General features: G+C 34.9%; 1 protein-coding gene across 1 annotated transcript in view; it reads left to right on the top strand.

The window, feature by feature from the left end:
- FGF5 (fibroblast growth factor 5) overlaps positions 1-23,018 on the top strand; it is a 703,839-nt gene that overhangs the window by 310,205 nt on the left and 370,616 nt on the right. The gene's annotated exons all lie outside the window — the stretch shown is intronic.

The following is a 23,018-nucleotide window of genomic DNA, read 5'->3' as shown; positions in this document are numbered from 1 at the left end:
AATTTACAAGATATAAAATATGATTCCTCTTTATTAATTATATATTATAGGAATATATATAGAAAGTTAAAAATTATCATTTACATCTCTAGAAGTAGCCAAATAGTTAAAAAGAAAAAGGATTCTAAACATTCATTGCAGAGAAAATGCCTATGCATGGCAGAATGGTTCTTTAACCTGGGTAAAGCCTCCTGCTTCTTTTAAACTTAACCACTTCTTACATTCTCCCAAGTTGCATCACCCACTGACCCTAAGTTTTGTCCCCTGATTTTATGTGACGCCTAGAATATAGTACCATGGTCTGCCTTTTAGTCCTACCTTGGAAGATGGGATACAAATCACATAGCAGAAGAACTGTGTTATCATTATTATTTTGAATGATCCAAGGAGAATATACTTTTAGTTTATTAAAATGTGTGCTATATCAAATATGTAGAGAATGCGAATATTATTTGGAATAAAGATTTACTTTCACACTTTGTTATTATGATATTTGTGATAACAGTCTTTGTAAGTCTTAACATGTTCCAAATCAAATTTAATAGAAAAGGCAAATATTCATGCTAAAACTGTAGTAAGTGACTGACTTACAGAAAAATAATCAGAAATAGTGTGATAAAAAATTTAGAGCAACAGAAAAATATGTATATAAGGAGATCTATTCTACCAATATTTTCTCAATAAAATTTGGAGTTTTTCCCACTATCAGGTCCACTGAAAATATCGCATGCAGGCAAAACCCTCAATGTAGTTCAGAGAGAGAAAAAAATCATACCATGTTTAGTTAATAGAATAGAATTAACCCCGACTTAAAATAAGGGAAAATTTCTTGTAGGAAGTAGGCTGACAGAGGTTTTAAAAGGGTGAGGATGGAAATATGGGCAGAGACTAGACTTTGGACAGCTTTAGTAATCACAGCAGAAAAGTCTGAATGAATATATGAGCTATTACGAATGCATTTTCTCAGAAATATCAGTGGAAAAGTTATAGAAATTAAATATTTAAACGAGGCTAAGACTAGGACATAATTTAATCTCCAGAAATGTTGCAGTAGGAATGGTAGAATTGCAGAGGATGCTTTAATGAAGATGTACATCTTAAGAGCATTTCATGTATGTGATAGAGACTAAGGAAAATGTTAGAGGTCAAGATGTGGTAATTGAAGAAAATACTAGTTAAAAATTAGAGAGGTAAAATGGATTATTTTGAGACAATAATTTCCAATTTCTTTCCAGACTACTCTGAGGTATTTACAGAGCAGATCAAACTGTTTTATTTCCTTCCTTGGTGTCTGTGATATAGTTATCTTATAGTTTTTCTACTTTCTTCTGACTTTTTAACTCAATCTTTCTTGGGCGGATCATCTTATACCTCCCGTTGACCTGTATCTCTTCTACTATACACATTTTCCCTTAGTGAATCATCAAAACCCATGAGCCTACTGATTCTGTTTCCTGCTACAAAAACAGAAACCTAGATTTTTTTCATCTATTAATTATGTTTTTTCACTTAGTCGTTAAACAAATAGTGATAAGTGGCTCTATATGAGGCATCGTACTAACTGCTTGGGATACAATGGGTGGCAAGTGCTTATGGAGTTTACAGTTGTTTGGGGCAGAAAATGAATAATCAAATAATCATTATTTGTGTAGAAATAAAGCCAAAATGCAATGTGACAGGTGCTATGGAGGAAAAACATAAAAATCTCTGATTGTGTGTAAGTGGGTAGAGGATGATATAATCAGATTTTCAGACAGAAAACATCAGTGTGCCTTTAGTATAGGGAATAAATTATAGAAAGGATAAAGCGGATGCCAGCAGATGCACTGCAAAATCAGATGAAAAGAAGAGAAATGATTTGAGAGCTATTTAGAAGGCAAACTTGGCAGGATGCTGTGATAGGATATAGTTAAGGAAGGGATAGAAAGAAAGAGGGTAGTCTTTGGAGATACATAGATGGTACTGCCACTCTGAAATGTAGTGTACTAAAAGATCAGAAGTAGGGCACAGAGGTCATGTGTTTGATTTGGAACATACTGAATTTGATTTGTTTTTGACAAAAGAATATGTTCAGATGTTAAGAAGCTGGAGAAAAAGATCTGAACTCTATCCAAAGTTTACCTCCATATTGCTATCCCTCAAATGCTCAACATTTGCTCTATTACTAAGTTATTTTTTTCCTTTTCCACTTATCAGATCTCACATCCATTTGGTCACCAACCCTGGTCAATTTTACTTGGTAAATAATTCTCAAATAAATGTGCGAGAGGAGGCAATGAAGCCAAAGAGATGGGCAACAGCCAGGTCTAAGGGCTATGTTGCTGTGCTCAGTAGTGTGGACAGAGCTACTGAGATGAAGGTGATGAATGTCCTTAAAATAATGTATATAAATGGTTAATGTGATCAGACATGCAACTTAAGAGTACACTGGCAGCAGTATATGGGGATAAGTGTGTCTCCATAGAGATGGGGAATGATATATAAGACAGGGAGGTCAACTGAGAGGCCATTGTAACAGTTCAGGCAATACATAATAGATGCATAATAGAAGCCTGGGATAAATAAATGACAGAATGAATGGGAAGAGAAAGATAGATTGAGTGATTACTTAGGAGATAAAATCTGGAAACCATGTGCTTGTTTTTGTGTAAGAAATAGTGATTTGTAGGATTCAGTGGAGAGTGAGCAGCTGATAATAATTTTAATAATGGAAAGACATATAATCCTGGCTTTAGAGGATTTAGTATAGTTCAGTGATTAAAAAACAGATTTTTGAGGTAGACAGTAACTAGACTGAAGTTCCAGACTCACTGCCTACCAAGTATTATGGATTGCAAAAGGACATTACTGTATTTTCTAAGCCACAATTTCCTTCTTTGTAAGGTGGGAATTAAAAGAATACTCTCATCTTAATATTTATTATTGAAAATATAGATTAAATATTCGTCACACTGTATGATACATGACAACTATTTAATATTTAATAAATTTTATAATAAAGGAGTGTTATAACTGCTAAAGCTATAATTGTGAATAAAATAGATATAGAAAATATGCAATACTTTTGCTGCTAGTCTTTAAGGAAAACATTGATTGGATTTGAATTTCTCTTTAGAAAAGATAGTTGAAACAGTTCTTTGAGACAAATAGTTGCTTATAGATTTTATTAGAGATGTAAAGATTGTTGATCAATGTAAGATATTATAGCTATCAGAATATTTTTTAAAGAAACACTATAGATTTTTTTAGTGTTGTAGGAACGACTGTCCATTTTAACTTATAGTCTGTGCAAACCACTTTACTATTTGCCAAAAACAAAGATGTATAGAACATGGGTCCTCCCTATAGTGCTTCTAATATAATAGGATTATGTAATTCTTTCTAGTGAACAAGCAGCTGGGGGAGGAGATAATTATTTTTCAAATGGTAGTAAACTAAGAATCCCTGATTTGTTGAGTGAAAAAAAATAAAACATTTCCTTTCTAATCAAAGGCTCATGAAGATTATAATGAGAGGTCACATGCTGTTCGGGGTGGGAAAAGTGAGACCCATTGACACTTATTTTCCCACTGAATGTTGACTATGTAAACAGTCACATGGATGACTAGTTTTGGCTTTGAAATATGCATTATTGAAGCTAGTAAAAAAACATTGCCTACAGCTTTTCCTTCAGAGTCATTCAAAGAAACCACTGTACCTGGGTCAGGAAAACCTATGAATTAGGTGGTTCCTAATATACCCATTTCCTGTGTTGAAATCTCTATGAAACATAAGATTGCGTTGTATATGACCAATAACATTGTGCTGACATGATCTTTTCCCTCCTTGCTATTTTCCAACTTTTATAAAATGTTCCCTTTAAAGAAAATGAAGGTATTATACAGATGTTTATTTCTTTTTTAATAGAATTCATGCTTGTCCACTAATAAACCCTTATGGAAATTATATGACTCACACAATCTTACCCTCATTTTAAATAAATTACATCAACGTTTGGGGGAAAATGTATATCAACATTTATTTCACCAGAAAAACTATAGCTGGATAGATCTTTAATTTCCTTATTTCCTGGATAAAAATTTGATACAGAGGCAGTGAGAAGTGCAGGAAAGAGCGAAGGTTATGGAGTCATCTTATCCGAGTTTGAATCTTGGATTTTCTACTTATCACAAGCTGAAGACACATTTCTCAACTCAACACAGCCTGAGTTTCCCCACCCAAAGTATGGGGATAATAATTTTCACACTGCTGAGATATTTATAGAATAAAATTATATAATGTGTAAAGCACATCTAAGCCTAAAACTTGGTAGGTGGTTTTTTTTCTTTTCTTTTCTGAGACAGTGCCTTGCTCTGTTGCCCAGGTTGGAGCGCAGTGGTACCATCATGGCTCACTGCAGCCAAGATCTCCTGGGCTCAAGTATCCTCCCACCTCAGCCTCCTGAAAAGCTGAAACTACCAGCATGTGTCACCACACCCAGCTAATTTTTTTATTATTTGTAGGGACAGGGTTTCCCTATTTTGCCCAGGCTAGTCTTGAACACCTGGGCTCAAGTTATCCTCTTGCCTGGGCCTCCCAAAGTGCGGGCTACTGCATTATAGATGTTTAATAGAGCATAAATACCATGTGTTATGTTAGGTCAGGTTCCCTAAAAGCGGAGCCTAGGATGCCAATTTTAGTGCAAGCGATTTATTGAGAAAGTTCTCTCATCTAAAACCTGTTATGGCATGATGGAAGCATGATACTATAGAGGAAGAAGATAGGCAGAGATGTGGTTTCAGTTGAAATCTAGTCTTAGTCTGATCTCACAGAGAGCTCTGGAGTACGAGAGATTGTTCTGCCTGTGGCAAGGTGAATTTGCTTGTATACATTTCCTTCCCCATTCCTCTCTCCATCAATTAATCATCAGCTGTCACAGAGGTGGGAGATGGAGAAGTGGCTCCTGTCAGCTAAGGACAGTCCTTTCAAGGAGGGTACAGGTGGGAACCATTAGCTTTTAACACCTGCAGGTCTGGAGCTGGGTACATCTGCCTGGGAAATGAGATCTAAGAGGGACACTACCAACATCCACTGCAGTGCTCTAGAACTACAGATGCTAAAGCTTAGTTCTAGCCATTTTAGGGAAAAAAAAGTATGCCATTGTTTCAATAATGTAATCTTATGTAAGCAAAACATAATTTTATTTAGGTATTTAATCAATCATTTTATATGAAAATTTAATGACATCTTTAGTGTTACATACCTGACATGAAACATAGCCATTTGAATTAAAATAAAATGTATTTGGTCATTTACAAATGACCAAAAGCCCAAATATGATTTGGTGTCCAAATATTTTACATGTGTAATAAGAAGCTTTCCCAGTTAAATCTTATGTCTGCTAGTACATGTCCCATATATAATTCATGCTGTGTTTTTTGAACTGACAGAATCAAGACAGCCAATTATACTTCATTAAGACAATTAAAAAATGATAATAATAATGATTATAATTTCAGCAATAGCTAATATATATTAAAAGCTTACCAAGTACTGGGCATTTTTCATAAGTGCTTTATATCCTTGAACTCTTAATATTTACTACATATATGAAATAGGCATTATTTTTATATCCACTTTATAGATGAGAATTTTGAGGCACGAAGAGGTTGAACATCTTATCCAGGTTTATATAACTGGTTAGTGAGTGACTTAAATTCAAATCTAGGCAGTCTGGCTCCAGAGTCTGATTCTTAACCAGTATGCAAATGAACAAAATTGCCCTTCAGAGAGCATATTACTTATGACAGTGGGGTGTTAGCTCAGAAGTAGCAGATAAAACTGATGTTAATAACAACAGTAGATACATTAGTAGCTTGGATTGCATGACCATCACTGCTCTAAGCACTTTATATGTTAACTCAATGACTCCTGATTTATATCTTTATTTCTGGGTGACAAAACAAGCCACAGAGAGGTTAAATATTTTGCCCAATGTTCATGGTAAAACTCATGTTTAAACTCAAGCAATCTGGGTCCAGATTCTGGGCTCATTAACCATTGAGCCCCCAAAGAAAGACACTCATCCGTGGAAAACATGAATATTACTTCCATGTGATTAGTTAAATATGAAAATATGGGAAAATATCTTTATACCTTCTGGGAAGAATTTATTTAACAAAATGCTAAAATCACAAACCATTAAAATTTAGTAAATCTGATTTCATTAAAACTAAAATCCTTTATTGACAAAAGATAATCAGCAATGTTTAAAAACAAGCCACATATATATGTAATACATAAAGCTGACAAAGCATTTGTATCAATAACTTAAAAAGAATTTTTACTAGTTAAAAAAATTCCATTCAACAAGTGAACAGATTATAAACAAGCAATTCAGGGATAAGGAAGCCAAATAGTTCAATCAATAGGAAAAGACACTCAACTGTACTAATCTGATTGCTAATCAGAGACAAGAGAATTGAAATGAGCTGTATTTCATACCCACGAGGTCGACAAAAATTTAAAGAGACCAGTTACTTCAAATGCAGGTGAGATGTGAAGTAAGAAACCACGTTTGGTGATGGCAGTAGAGTACATTGTTAGGCAACTTTAGAGAGCAGTTTGACAATATCTAGTAAAGAGAAAGATGTGTATAATCTTTATACTAGTAGATAAATGATTGAGAGAAACTCTCAATCATATAAGCAAGGAGATAATTACAAGTCTGTAATTATCATGTAATTGTAATTGTAGCATTGCTCATAATAGCAGCATAACCTGAATGTTCATAAACATAAGAACAGGTTGTTGTCCATTCTTACTATGGGATATTATACAGGAATTAATGCAAAAAATATAGGTATTATTTATATCAACATAGGATCATCTCAAAGACATTGTGTTTAGTTAAAAGGAAAAAAGGCATGTTTTGGAATGATGTGTACAGAATGACACTCAGTCACTGATGAATTCATTCCTTCTTGTGTCTCAGTTTCCTTATCTGTAAATTGGATTCTAACTGTATTTAATAGAAAGTGTGTGAGGATTAAATGAATTTATACAGGTAAACATATTTAAAACACTATTTAGAACACAGAATGAGCTGGGCACAGTGGCTCATGCCTGTAATCCTAGCACTGAAGGCCGAGATGGGCAGACCACGAGGTCAGGAGTTCGAGACCAGCCTGACCAACATGGTGAAACCCTATCTCTACTAAAAATACAAAAAAATAGCCGGGTGTGGTGGCGGGTGCCTGTAACTCAGCTACTTGGGAGGCTGAGGCAGGAGAATTGTTTGAACCCGGGAGGCGGAGGTTGCAGTGAGCCGAGATCGAGCCACTGCACTTCAGCCTGGATGGCAGAGTTGAGACTCTGTCTCAGAAAACAAAACAAAACCATGCACACAGCATCCTTAATAACTTATTATTTAAAATGTTTATATAGAGTTCAAAAACTGACACAATAATTAATCATTTTTATGGACATACTCATGTTCTAATCATATAAAAACTGTATAGTACACATTGAGGAATAATATACCTTAACTTAAGGAAAATGGTTACATTGTGCTAGGTAGGAGGAGGTTGGAAAAGAAAGGAGGGAGAAGAGTAGGATTGAAGAATAGGCTTTTACATAATGCTTTGTTTCTTTAAAATTTATGATTCCAATATGGGAGAATGTTAAGATTTGAGCAAGTTGCTTAGCAGAATGTTGGCTACCTGAGTATTAGGTATAATAGTTATGTTAATAAATATTTGTTATATTAATCTTTCTTAATTTACTTTATGTTTGAAATATTTTATAGTCATACATGGAAGCAAGAAACAGATTATAATACTTTAGGAAAATTTTAAAGTGAACAATTATTGGTGAATTTATTATATCTAGTAACTTGTTTACAAAGAAACAAACAAAAATCATGCAGCGAAGAGGTCGAACTTTGGCATGGCACCTCACAATTATTTCTTCTCTGGAAATGGAATGCAAATCCAGGACAGGTGCCCTAGAGGCCATGGATGTCCTGGCTAATCCCTAACCCTCTCCACCTAGATGATCAATTACTGTTGAGCCAATAGGATTCACTCTGTTGGAAAGGGACTTTAGAAATGGAGAGGCACAGAGCCAAGGAGTCACTGAGGCTAATCTTTTAAAATATGTGATCATAATCTCCTGCTACTGAGGTCCCTAATATACCCATGTATCTGTCCCTTTGTTTGGAAGGGCCTTCAATAGGGTCTTTGAATTTGGGAGACACTGCAGGACCATTTCAATAAATCCTCCATTTTGCTTAGAGTTCAATTTGTGGTTTACAGCAAAGAGAACATTAACTACAACCTTAAAATTAGTATGGTTTATTTTTAACAAAGAGAGAATAATCATTTAGTAGAATCCTTTTGTGGGAACAGATTTTTACTAATTCCATCCAGAAGAAACTTTCAAAAACATTGGTAAACTGGAGTCTATGGATTCACACTCTGTGTGCAACTAAGAAAGCTATTATTTCTTTTAAACTCAATTTTATGTACCTTTTTCACATATTAAAATATTAATTAAGAGTTACTAAAATTGCTACAAATTTTGGAGAAATAGAATGCAAAATGGGGTGGGTGCAATAAAATGTAAAATTAGTGAATTTGCTGATTGCAGTGATGTACATAAGGGTTTTTACCTTTTAAAACATTTGTGTTACTGCAATTATAAAAGCTGCTATTGTACATAACTGAGGAAGCATTTACAGATTGTTCTGGATTTGTATATGTGCAATAAAGGGCAAGTATATCCATGAGACTATTTGACCCTTGATGCAAAATGATAGTAATATTTCTTTCTTCAGATCTATAAGTTGTAAGAAAAAACTTCTGGTTGCCTAACCTTAGCAAGTACCATGGCTTTCATGTTACAAATGATACAAAACAAGCAAAGGAAAAAATAATTTGCTATGTGAAACATATCCTTAGAAATGGATAAATTAAATGGCTATTCTGTCAAACAGTTTTACTTCTCAAAGTTAAAAGAGGGCCTCATAAGAAAGTTTTAATAAAAATCAGTTGTCAGGAAAGATGTTGAGTGTGCTATAATAAATAACAGAGCTAATCTTCAGAGGATTAAAAGGGATATAACCACGATTACTCTTTAAAATTTATGAAAATTATGGCTCAATCTATTTTGCAAAGCATGATGGTGAATTTGGCAGAAAACACTGAAGTAATATGTAACAGTTGTAATTTAGTGTTTTTGCTATTAGGAGAAAATTATGTTGCATAATATTTGAAACATTTTTTCTTCTGATTTTCCAGTTGAATATAATTTAATACTTTAAGAGTTTGGTGTCTATAGCACAGTTTGGATCAGAAACGGAAATTTAGCAATCATGTTTACTTCTATTTTTCTCCTTAACTCTAAGATGTGGTGAAATAATTCAATGCTCTTTACAACCTAACTTTTGAAACAATATTATGTTTATTTAGATGCTATAGCTAAAAAGGGAACACAAGTGAGCCTTCCCATTCCTTTTTCCCACTATTTTGTCTGGGAGAAGAATGTATTTTACAGCTGGGTCTTCACAGGGTTGTTCTGTGTATATATTGGCAGGTGCTATTCTTTGGACCAACTGTAGGTGTCTGACTCCGTTGTTGATCTCCATTTACTCATTCTTAGCAGAGGGGAAGATCTAAATCTGAACCAACTGTCTTCATTGCAGTTAAGGTAGCAAGAATACCTGTTTGAATTGGCATGGTGGGTGACCTTTTATAAATATATACTCTGCTTCAGTTTTTGAGATATGGGAGGAAAGTCTCAGAAGAATCAATTTAACTGACAATCTTTTTCTAGGGATTGCTACTCCTCTTCATATCTGACCAGTATACGGCTTTTGCAGTGTTAACTGTTGCAATGATAATTAAGGTAGTTGTCTTTTATTGAATGCTAGCTTCGTGTTGGCATTTATAACTTGTCAAATCTATGGGCATAAAGTTATTTATAGTATCCCCTTATCATTTTAGTGTCTGTGGGATCTATGGTGATATCCACACTCTCCAGATACTGGTCTTCTCTTTTTTTCCTGAGCAGGCTGGCTAGAGATTTTATCCATCTTCTCAAAGAGCCAGCTATTGGCTTCATTGATTTTTGTCTACTGATTTTGTGTTGTTCATTTTGTTGATGTCTGATGTTTGTTATTTCTTTTATTCTGCTTACTTTGGTTTTTGCTTTTATTTTTCTAGTTTTTAAGATCAAAGTTTAGGTCATCGATTTGAGACTTTTCTTCTCTTCTAACATAGGTGTTTCAGTGCTATACATTTCCCTCTAAGCACCACTTTTGCACCATCAGATATTTTGATAGGTCATGTTTTCATTTTCTTGCAGTCCAAATTTTCTAATCTCCCTTTTAGTTTATTTTTAATCATGAGTTATCCAAAAGTTGTTTTTTAGTTGCCAAATATTTGGGATTTTCTAGCTTCTTAAATTTTTCTAGCTTTTCTGAGATTGTTCAGTCTATTAACTTTGAATGCTCATTCCTTTTCTTCCTTTCCTGTTAAGATCTTACTATTTACACATGCTAGGTATATTAGTCCATTTTCCCACTGCTATACAGAAATATCCAAGACTGGGTAATTTATAAAGGAAATAAGCTTAGTTGACTCACAGTTCCACATGGCTCAGGTAGGCCCCAGGAAACTCACAACCATGACAGAAGTGGCAGCAGTCACCTTCTTCACAAGGTGGCAGGAAAGACAGAGAGATTGAAGGTGGAACTTTTCAAACACTTATAAAACCATCAGATCTCATGAGAACTCACTCACTATTATGAGAACAGAATGGGGGAAACTGCCCCCATGATTCAGTTACCTCATGCCAGGGTCCTTCCTCAACACCTGGGGATTACAATTCAAGATGAGATTTGGGTGGGGACACAAAGCCAAACCATATCACTAGGATTGGGCTGAATAGGCATATCATTAGTTTTTTATTTTTCTTTCCTCCTTGCCCTTTCTAGAACATACCTCATGTTAAAAGCATGAATAATCTTGCTTTATATGTCATTTTAATTTTAAAATATCATATACCATTTTATTTTTTTAATCTTTGTATCGCATTCTTATGTGATCCCTGAGAAAACTAGAATTGTTGTTTTGTTTTGTTTTGCTTTGCTTGTTTTAAAATTTTATTCTATTCTCTGAATTACTTCTATGTCTACCAGGATGAATTTTTCTTTCTGTATATATTTGTGTCTATCACATCACAAGATTTTTCTCAAATATCTAGTGATTCTTGGTTGTTCATTAACATTTAAGAATAACACGACACAAAAGCTGACTGTTACCTCTTGTGAACCTAGTTAGGGTCAACTAGTTAGTAATCACTGATAGGTTTTGCATTAATCTATGACTGGAGAGGAGCTTTCCATTAGTCAGAGGCCCTGTCAAATATGGAAGGCCTTGCTTTTTGGCACCAAGTCCCAAGCTATGTGCTCTAATTCTCCCCAGGGACTTAGTTCCATTTCTTTAGTTATTAGTCGCCAATCCTTTGCCTGGGTGTTTGAGGGGAATGACTATCTGGCTATGGATAATTCTTTTCATATGGGTAGAGGGTATCAACTGAAATCCTTGTTTTAGCCCCCACTTAACCCTTCTTACCTTCCATATCTCTGGAATTCCTGAGTCCTGAATTTCTCTAGGGCTCTGCCAAGATTGGTTTCCTTCTTGTATGCAGCCTCCTCCCTCCCAAAGATAGCACAGATATATTTCCCCCTCCCAAAGATAGCACAGATATATTTCTATTTCAAATTCACAATTACATATTCTTATGTTATCTTCTAAAAGTTTTATTGTTTTAGTGTTTACATTTAGCTGTATGTTTCACCTGCAATTACCATTCTTCTTCCTTTTGTTCTTCCATAAAGTAAGCCCAGTTATGCCTGCTTCCCTTTTATTAATGATGTTCAACACTGGCTTGTCCAAAATTTGTATGTATCTGTTGCTTTGCAATAGATGCTCTTTGATAGGCCAGTTCTACAGTGACTTGTTGATATAAATGCTCTGCATCTTATTGGATTGGAGTAAAGAGTAATTAGATAAAATGACATCTCATTTAGTTGAGAATTAATATGCTGGAATGAATGTACAATTTAACAAGTTGCTGTTGTTTGAAGGTTTTCTGTGGACCTAAGAAATGAAAGTGTCTTTGAAAGAATGCTGCATACCACTTTGACATCTGCAATCCAGTATGAAATATTTATTAAGTTATCAAGCTAAGGAAATTATGGACATATTTTCTGGTGTGTTTTCTGAGGTGGTGAAGTTCTCCAAAATACTTGGAAAAATATTTGAGGAGGAGGAACGTTCAGTTCCAAAATACTTTCTCTGTGGGGAGAGTGGATTTGACAGTGTGTGCAATACATAGCACTCTTATATCTGACCCCTGATGAGGGTTCCCATCATACCTATTAGTCTTTGTGAGACTCTCTTGAATGAAACAATTGACCAAATGAAAGATCTTATTTTATATAATTTTCTTTTTGGAGTCCAAAGAGGGAAAGAGGGATTGTAGAAGGAGGGAGAGAGGAAGGAAGGGAAGGAGGAAAGCAGAGAGGGACAGATACATGTTTGACACCAATTTCATTATGAACCATAGCATCTTAGAAATGAAAGGAGCAGGGTTTATCTTGTTCAGCCTCTGTCTCATTACGGGAATCCTCCTTTGAGCTTTTCTGACAGATGGCTATGCAGTCTTTGCTTAAATAGTTTAAATATTTTCATTGATAGGCAGCTCATTCCTTTGTAGGTTGTTATTTGCATTTCAGCAAGTTCTAATAATTAGACTGCAATGGGCAAAACCTGCCTTCTTTTAGTTATTGGTCTTCTGGAGCAATATAGAATAATACTGCTGCCCCACTGTGATTTTTTAAGATAGCTTTCACATTTTATTTTAAATATTTAGGGCTTTTTAAGGTTAAAATTTTAAATTTCTTTAATCATTCTTTATTTAAACTCTTGGCATTCTGATTTTTTTTTTCTGGATACTCCTTATACAGTGTCTCTTTAGAAACTTCTTTTTAAAATTGAGGTTTAGCAAACATATAAAAGCATGCAGCTGTTAAATGTGCAGGTCCATAAATTACTGCAAAATGAACAAACCATTTGATCACTACCCAGAATAAGAAAAAGAACATTACTGATACCAAATAAGCCTTACGTATGTCCATTTAGTCACAACTCTCCTATTCTCAATGATAATCCTTATTCTGATTTCTAATACCATAGAACAATTTTGTCATTTTTAAATGTTATATAAATAGAACCATATTTTCTGACTTTTTAAACTAAATATTTTGTTTATGAGAACCATCCATGTTGTCGTGTGTAGTTGTGGTATATACTATTTTATTTCTGTGGTTTTCCATTTTATGATACACAATTATTTTTGTTTTACTTTTTATGGACAATGGATTGTCTACAATTTTTGACTGCTATAAATAATGGGGTTATGCTTATACATATCTTTGTGTGCATATATGTATATTGGTTTCTATTGGTTATATACCTACAAGTAAAATTGCTAGGTCATAGGACCTATGTATGCTCAGTTTTGTTTACTAGATAATGCCAAATATTTTCCAAAGTGATTGGGCCGGTATAAATTCGGAGCAACTGTGTATGAGAGTCCCTATTGCTTCATGGTCTTGCTAACATTTAGTATTTTAATTTCAGATTTTTAATATTCTAGTAAGTATATAGCATTATATCATTGTAGTTTAAATTTGCATTTATATGATTGTTAATGAGGGTCATCCATGTGTTTATTGGTCATTTTAATATCCTTTTCTGAGAAGCGTCTATTCACATTTCTTATCTATTTTTCTACTGTATCTTTTGTCTTTTTCTTATGTAGGCAATTTGTACATATTCTGGATAAAAATTATTTGTTGTTTATATGTGCTGTGAATATATTCTCCCTCTCTGTAGCTTACCTTTTTGCTTTCTTAATGAAAGTTCCAAATTTTAATGTGGTCCAATTTATTAATCTTTTCCTTTATTGCTAGAGATGTTTCTACGCTGTTTAAGATATCTTTGCTATCTCAAAGTTACAATTATATATTCCTATGTTATAGTCTAGAAGTTTTATTGTTTATTTATTTATTTATTTATTTATTTTATTTATTTTTTATTATACTTTAAGTTTTAGGGTACATGTGCACATTGTGCAGGTTAGTTACATATGTATACATGTGCCATGCTGGTGTGCTGCACCCACTAACTCGTCATCTAGCATTAGGTATATCTCCCAATGCTATCCCTCCCCCCTCCCCCCTCCCCACCACAGTCCCCAGAGTATGATATTCCCCTTCCTGTGTCCATGTGATCTCATTGTTCAATTCCCACCTATGAGTGAGAATATGCGGTGTTTGGTTTTTTGTTCTTGCGATAGTTTACTGAGAATGATGGTTTCCAATTTCATCCATGTCCCTACAAAGGATATGAACTCATCATTTTTTATGGCTGCATAGTATTCCATGGTGTATATGTGCCACATTTTCTTAATCCAGTCTATCATTGTTGGACATTTGGGTTGGTTCCAAGTCTTTGCTATTGTGAATAATGCCGCAATAAACATACGTGTGCATGTGTCTTTATAGCAGCATGATTTATAGTCATTTGGGTATATACCCAGTAATGGGATGGCTGGGTCAAATGGTATTTCTAGTTCTAGATCCCTGAGGAATCGCCACACTGACTTCCACAATGGTTGAACTAGTTTACAGTCCCACCAACAGTGTAAAAGTGTTCCTATTTCTCCACATCCTCTCCAGCACCTGTTGTTTCCTGACTTTTTAATGATTGCCATTCTAACTGGGGTGAGATGATATCTCATAGTGGTTTTGATTTGCATTTCTCTGATGGCCAGTGATGATGAGCATTTTTTCATGTGTTTTTTGGCTGCATAAATGTCTTCTTTTGAGAAGTGCCTGTTCATGTCCTTCGCCCACTTTTTGATGGGGTTGTTTGTTTTTTTCTTGTAAATTTGTTTGAGTTCACTGTAGATTCTGGATATTAGCCCTTTGTCAGATGAGTAGGTTGCGAAAATTTTCTCCCATGTTGTAGGTTGCCTATTCGCTCTGATGGTAGTTTCTTTTGCTGTGCAGAAGCTCTTTAGTTTAATTAGATCCCATTTGTCAATTTTGTCTTTTGTTGCCATTGCTTTTGGTGTTTTGGACATGAAGTCCTTGCCCACGCCTATGTCCTGAATGGTAATGCCTAGGTTTTCTTCTAGGGTTTTTATGGTTTTAGGTCTAACGTTTAAATCTTTAATCCATCTTGAATTGATTTTTGTATAAGGTGTAAGGAAGGGATCCAGTTTCAGCTTTCTACATATGGCTAGCCAGTTTTCCCAGCACCATTTATTAAATAGGGAATCCTTTCCCCATTGCTTGTTTTTCTCAGGTTTGTCAAAGATCAGATAGTTGTAGGTAAGCGGCGTTATTTCTGAGGGCTCTGTTCTGTTCCATTGATCTATATTTCTGTTTTGATACCAGTACCATGCTGTTTTGGTTACTGTAGCCTTGTAGTATAGTTTGAAGTCAGGTAGTGTGATGCCTCCAGCTTTGTTCTTTTGGCTTAGGATTGACTTGGCGATGCGGGCTCTCTTTTGGTTCCATATGAACTTTGAAGTAGTTTTTTCCAATTCTGTGAAGAAAGTCATTGGTAGCTTGATGGGGATGGCATTGAATCTGTAAATTACCTTGGGCAGTATGGCCATTTTCACGATATCAATGTACAAAAATCACAAGCATTCTTATACACCAACAACAGACAAACAGAGAGCCAAATCATGAGTGAACTCCCATTCACAATTGCTTCAAAGAGAATAAAATACCTAGGAATCCAACTTACAAGGGATGTGAAGCACCTCTTCAAGGAGAACTACAAACCACTGCTCAAGGAAATAAAAGAGGATACAAACAAATGGAAGAACATTCCTTGCTCATGGGTAGGAAGAATCAATATCGTTTTATTGTTTTTATGTTTACACTTAGATGTATATTTTACCTACAATTACTTTTTTTTTTTAAAGATGGAGTATTGCTCTCTCACCCAGGCTGGAGTGCAGTGTGCAATCTCAGCTCACTACAACCTCCTGCTTCCAGGTTCAGGCAATTCTCCTGCCTCAGCCTCTTGAGTAGCTGAGATTACAGGCATGTGCCACCACTCCTGGCTAATTTTTGTATTTTTAGTGGATACTGGGTTTTGCCATGTTGGCCATGCTTATCTTGAACTCCTGGCCTCAAGTGACCTGCCTGCCTCGGCCTCCCAAAGTACTGGGATTATAGGCATGAGCCGCTGTACCCGTCCTGCAATTACTATTTTGCATATAGTGTGAAGTTACATTGAGATACCCATTGTACATCCTAGCAAAGATGTCAAGCAGGCATAAATATAAAAATCTGGATTTCAAAGTGCAGGTCTGAGTTGAAGTTAAAAGTTTAGAAGTTTTCAGTATACAAATGCCACTATGAGATTAGATGTTATGCTATAGAGTTTAGCATAGATAAACAAGAAGCCTGAGGACAGAGCCTAGGACACTCCAACGTATCATCCCCAAATAGACTTAGTTCTGTGCTACAGGCTAATGTACAAAACAGTGTACTAGTATGGAACACAGTGTGCTATAGATTCCTATTACCTGAATACTACTTTTAGAAATGTACCTACAATTGTATTGATTTATTACATTGGCTTGTGCCAGTCATGTCACAATATAAACTTCAATGTTATAGCAAACCAAAATGTGAGATATTTAAATATGAATTGTTATTAAGCCATGCCCTTCATTAACTACTACTAGAATTGATTAGTTTGAATATCAAAACAGCAATTAACATGTTTTCTTGAGCATTTTATGGTGTGTTCATGTTATTCAGATTATTTGTTCAAGCCTATCAGGGTATTTTGGAATCCTAAATAATTAATCCAAAATGTTAGCTCTTTCTCCTTTATTCAGGCATTCAACATAGGCAGATATGATAAGAAAGTGACTAATAGCAAATACCAGATACTATAGGATTATATCCTAAAATCTCTGACTGGTATGCTAGAGGCCTTCCTTCTCTAGGTGACATTGCTCCTAACTGCAAATCGTGTTGAAGCAAAGCTATTCAGCTGTACCTAACATACTGTTTCCTCAGATTTTCAAGCAAAGAAATCGTAAGAGAATACACCTTTCTCTGAATCCCCACTTCTTGTTATATCGAGGTAGGGTCCTAATGCTAGAAACTTGACCACATTCTTAGAGTAAATCACTTCCAGTATAGAGTTATTTCACCTCTGTGAAAAGGAATACCCAAAAGATGGTATGCGGCATGCCTAAATGTCATACTTTGGCCTCTAGCCACCTCCAACTATGTGAAAGTAAAAGCTTTATGCAAAATAGCTTTTATTTGGCCAAATCCAAGGAGAAAGTCTTTAAGTATGCATTTATTTCAGTTGCAGCATTTACAAAGTGTCTGTTTTATGCAGTGCACTGTTCTATATATCATGAAGACATACAATGAATTATGGATCTCTGTCCTCCCACCTGATATCTAATCTCTACGTCTGTCCTTTACACTGCTGTTGAATCCACAGCTCTATAATCGTCTTCATTTTCTGCATAATTTGTTTATGAAATTACATCCTGTGATAGCACTCTTTCTTAAGACATCTCCATACGTTGTTGCAAGATGCTTTTCTAACTCGTTATTAGCAGTGATGCTAGTTGGTCTTTACAGTTATGTGCCTAACATTCATATCCTGTGAACTATCATTAATTCTCTACTGTTTTATATAGGTTTGGCAATGACAGATAAGAATCCTCAGTCTTATAGAGGTAAAGTGATGTAGTTAGTGACCCAGTCGGTCTAGAAAATAGTTTTTAAAAATCTTCTGTCCTATTATTTTTTTTTTACTAGTACACACAGTGTAACTTCAAAATTGCAGAGGTATTGAATTTAAGGACCCATATTAACAATGAGTACAAATTCAAAACTCTCTTAGGTTACCTCATGACTGCATTGTTACAAATTTCACATAAAATGAGGGCCTGCTTCTCCTGATCTTGTAGGATACTACTGTTACACCCACAGGGAATCTTTAAGGTCTGAAACTTGTGCTTAAGTTGTGAGGGATCATTTATTTTTGAAATATTTACAGTAATGCTTTTGTAAAGCATGCGACCAAATCATAATATGGGCCTTTAGCAATGATGCAAAGAAGGTTGTTGATTATCAATGGGAAACTTAGATGTTATATACTTGAAATTGGGATACAAAAACAAACAAAAAGCTGAAATTTATCAGATCTCAAAGGGAAAAATTAGTAATTCATGCATAATAAACAAGGAAAATATTTTTTAAAGTCAGGGTGTCCGAATGCCTCTGAGATCAGTTTAACATATATGATCTACACTTATAAATAGCAGATTACCAAAATTCAAGCTGACCTCGGCCACTGTATGAGGGTGATATTTTTGAAAGAATGAGTTAGACTGAAACAGTTTCTGCAATATATTAGGCGCAAATATGCTTTCTTTCCATGTTAGGCATGCAGAACTTTTTCCCACCTGTTGACTTTTCCTTAAACAAACATATTATCTGATATAACTAGTCCAAAGAAAATTTTCTCTTCCTCTACGTGAATGAACTCCCCTTTTACCCTTTTGCTAAATCCTGGAGTTCTGATGTAGTTCAGGATCTTATATTACATCCATGTCACTTTTTGGAATCACTTCAATGGTATAGTGCCTTGAATTATTTTCAAGCATTTAATCAGCTTCTGTTTAGGTCTGTTTTCTCTTTTGACAGTGTACGTTTATTTTCCAAATACAAATATAATACAGATTGGACTCCCTGTGCTGCTGTGAGTTTTTAAATTAAAAACAAGCTTTGTCTTACAGTCTTTAATAATTGTAAAAAGTGGCAAAATTAAGAATGTTTCATCAGTTTGTACTGTAGCTATCATGACAATTATTGCATACTGTGGTTATTTGCTTTCTTCTCACTATTGAAAAGGTCAGTTTTGTTGTTGTTGTTGGTGTTTCATGGGAATAAACAACTCCTGAGGAATGGTTCTGTGTATCCAAAATACAAGGCAAGTTTCTGGGACATGGATTTAAACTTATTCTGTGGTAAAGATAGTAGGCTATAAGTTAAATTTTAAATTCATAGTTGAATTCTGATACTTACTAGTTGAACCACTTTGGAAAAAGGCTTTGCCCTTTCTATGCCTTAGTTTCATCAGTTGTAGAAAGAGGGTAACTATTGTATCCACCTGATGGATTATAGAATGATTTAAATGAGATGGAATAAGTGATGTGCTTCATATGGTGTCTGTATTTATTGAATGCTTAACAAATATTAGTTGTTATTAAGACTCATATATGAGAGTGTTATATAAACCTGCAACCTTCCCAGATGGTTAGAGAGAAGAATCAATAGGAAAAACCTTTAAAAGTTTTATAGCTTTTAGTTAGCAGATAATGAAATTGAGACTCAAAGAGGTGATAACTTATTATACACATCTTCGTTATCTAAGATTAATTGGAGAAGTTTAGTTTTTAATCTCACTATTTTATCATGTGACATTATTTAAAGTAGAAAATTTGTGCTCGTATAACTTAGCTTTGCCTAAATTTTGAGTGGATCTGACTTAGATACTTCTTAAAATTTTTCATGTGATAAATTTTCCTTGACTACACATACCATATTTTGTGCATTTTGAGATGTAAGTCATATGAATAAATAAATGCTGTTAGAGTTTGAGGGCATTATTTACTATGACTTCATTATGCCCTACCTACCTTTGCAATTAGTTGAGAGAAAATTCTAAAATCAGATAGAATGAAAAAATAATATTAACTCTTAAACAGATAAATCTATACTGGAATGATGGCTTAGTGTGAAAGCAAATGGGCTTGCCATTGTTGTATTTTTTCCCCTTTTCTAGACTTTGGAACAGTCAGACTAAAAGAAAGTTTGTTGTGTATAGTGGACAATACCTAGGGTCACCACGCCACCTCACACTCATGGCTATTGCTTGATTATCTCCATCCAGGTGAGATAAGCATGGATCACTTTCTCATTCATTTCCTCAGGGAAGAGTAAGGGACAGAACAATGTGAGTAAAAATTGCAGCACTATTCACAATAGCAAAGACATGTAATCAACCTAAATGTCAGTCAATGATAGACTGGATAAAGAAAATGTGGTATATATACACCATTGAATACTGTGCATCCACAAAAAGAATGAAATCATGTCCTTTGTTGAAGGCCATTATTGTTAGAAAACTAATGCAGGAACAGAAGACCAAATACTGCATGTTCTCACTTATAAGTGGGAGCTAAATGATGAGAACACATGGATGCTTAGAGGGGAACAACACATACTGGGGTCTATCACAGAGTGGAGGGTAAGAAGAGTGAGAGGATCAGGAAAAATTAACTAATGGGTACTAGGCTAAATACCTGAGTGATGAAATAATCTGTATAACAAATGCCCATGACACAAATTTACCTACGTAATAAACCTGGACATCCACCCCTGAACTTAAAATAAAGGTTAAAAAAAAAAAATTCAACAGGTTCCAAATAAATGTAAATGAAGGAAGGCAGTTAAGAAACGCTAGATATGAGCTTTTTAATGCCAGGCTACTTGTCAAGAATGCTTGCAATCACTTCAGTTGTACAGGCTTATCCTCGTGGCTCTAACATAAGAAATAACATAATAAAATTAATTTTAAAAAGTATATACATGGAGAGGAAGAGTCCAAAATATGTATAATGGAAAACGATGTAATTTTTTCCAAAGTTCAAGAGAACTAATTGAACAATCATTAACACTACTAATAAAGTTCTGAAAGGAGACCAAATAATAGATCTCTGCCTTATACCAGAGAAGAATTCTAGCATAGAAATTAAATATAGAAATTAACCAACCATTAATATAGGTTGATGAGAAACAAGTCTGGTTGGTCCTGGTGGCTAATCTTTCTTTCCTTCCTTGGTTGCTTAGTAGAGAGCTGGCTCAACAAATCTATTAGTTTAACAGAAGGACAGCCTCTGGGGCCCAGAGGCTCCCACTTTCAAACAAGGCCATCCTGTGAGAAAAAGTCTGCTCCCGTTGCAGATCGCAAAGCTTCTCCTGCCCTTTGGCCTTATAAATACATGAGGCATTACTGACTCAAGGCCCTTCTCTGCTGGAACACTGGCCATGTGCACACAGACCTGGGCACTGGGTGATGGAGGTGAAGAATGGGGATAGGGTGTGCTCTATTGTTTCTCTGCTTCTCAGTTTTCTCTTGATGCCCCCCATGCTGTATTTGCACTATGAGGTGCTGGCGGTGTGTGCCCATGACCCCATACTCCCAAAAGTATAAGCAAATATTTGTCTGCTTTTAGGATAAAGAAGATCTCTAAGCATGACACCAAACCCCAAATGTCAAAAGCAAGGAATTATGGATTTGACTAAAAAAGACTTTGGCAAGTTAAAAGTCCCTGTAAGCAAAATGAGAATATGAAAGGCCAAATGTGAAAACTATGTTAGCATATTTTACATATTAATTTTAAAAAGACATACTATAACATATTTCTTAACAGAAAAATAAGCAGAAGGATGAATGGACGTGAAAATGCCCAAATGTCCAGCAATCACTTTATAAATACATGGTGCAAAATATCTAAACTAAATTAAAACAATAATTAGGTACAATTTTTGCTTCTCAATATAATATATATACATATATGTACATATATGCCTACACATATATACGTGCACACACGCACAAACATATGTGTACATTATAATAGCTATCGTTGAGTGCTGAGAGTCAGAGGTGATCCCATGATCACATTGTACTATTAGCAGGAGCATTTTAGCAATATGTGACAATAGGTAGAATAATATGTATATCCTTTAGCCACTTATAAAAGTTGTTTCAAAGGAAATATTTATGAATGTGTTTAAGGACTTATGTATGAAAATATTTGTTCAGCACATTGTTTTTTAATTTAGAAAAAATTGATAGTGACCTCAATTCCAACAGCAATCAATTGCTGAAGTAATGCATTATTCATCTATATGATAGAATACTGTACAACTATTAATAAGGTTGAAAATACATAATGGCTTTAACATATTGTCAACAAGTAATTCAAGAATAAAAAACTCTATTTTTCTTGGTATCTCCATTTAGGAAAGCAGGAAAAACAATCTCTAGAATTATTTCTGAGTGGTAGAATAATGGGCCCTTATTTGTTTTTCTGCATTCTCGCTCTTTAAAATAAATTAATACAACATGTTACCTCATGTGGTAGCAAAGACAAAGTGTTCACTTAAAAAATACTTGAATATAAAATTACATATTAGACTGAAATTAAGAGATTTTAAACCCAGAATTTTTACTTGTTGAAACCATTATCCTTACCTTTAGGAGACTTCATTCATTCAGGAGCTTGGCCTAGGGAAGGGAGGACCCAAATCAAAAGAAAACTTTAAAGCCTTATAACAGAAACACTGTCTTAAAAGAACTCACATTTTAAAAGCTGGATTTCGGGGAGAGGAAATATCTTTTGACTGTCAAAAGCTAAATGCCTAAGGGACTCAGGGCATATATAGAAAATAATAAAGTAAGAGAAAATGCAAGCTGATGCACTTTTTTTTCTGCCTAATGATAAAAAAAAAGTTTGGCTAGCTGTCAGTAAGATAATTGGAAGTGTATGTGACTAAAAGTTAGGCACTGGTGGGTCCCTGGGCATTAGTCCAGTGCTCCGCTCTCTAGGTACAACTTGATGTCTTGACAGAATTGATGTCTTGACACAAGCTGACAATTGAAACTCAAGAGGTATCTTCACCTAGCTTTCAAAGTGTTACCTGGATTGCAAGCCCCAGTGAAATGCTTTGTGTCCAGAATGGTGCCTGGATATTGGCAGTGAATACATGAGGTGCCTCGGCAGGTGGCCTGACAGCAGACCCTTAAAGTCAAGTTCATTTAGGCAAACATGAAAAGGTT

This window comes from Pan paniscus, chromosome 3, assembly GCF_029289425.2.
Source record: "Pan paniscus chromosome 3, NHGRI_mPanPan1-v2.0_pri, whole genome shotgun sequence".
In the NCBI taxonomy this organism is placed as follows: domain Eukaryota; kingdom Metazoa; phylum Chordata; class Mammalia; order Primates; family Hominidae; genus Pan; species Pan paniscus.
The sequence above is the reverse complement of the archived record's forward strand: the minus strand, read 5'-3'. Positions and strand labels throughout refer to the sequence as shown.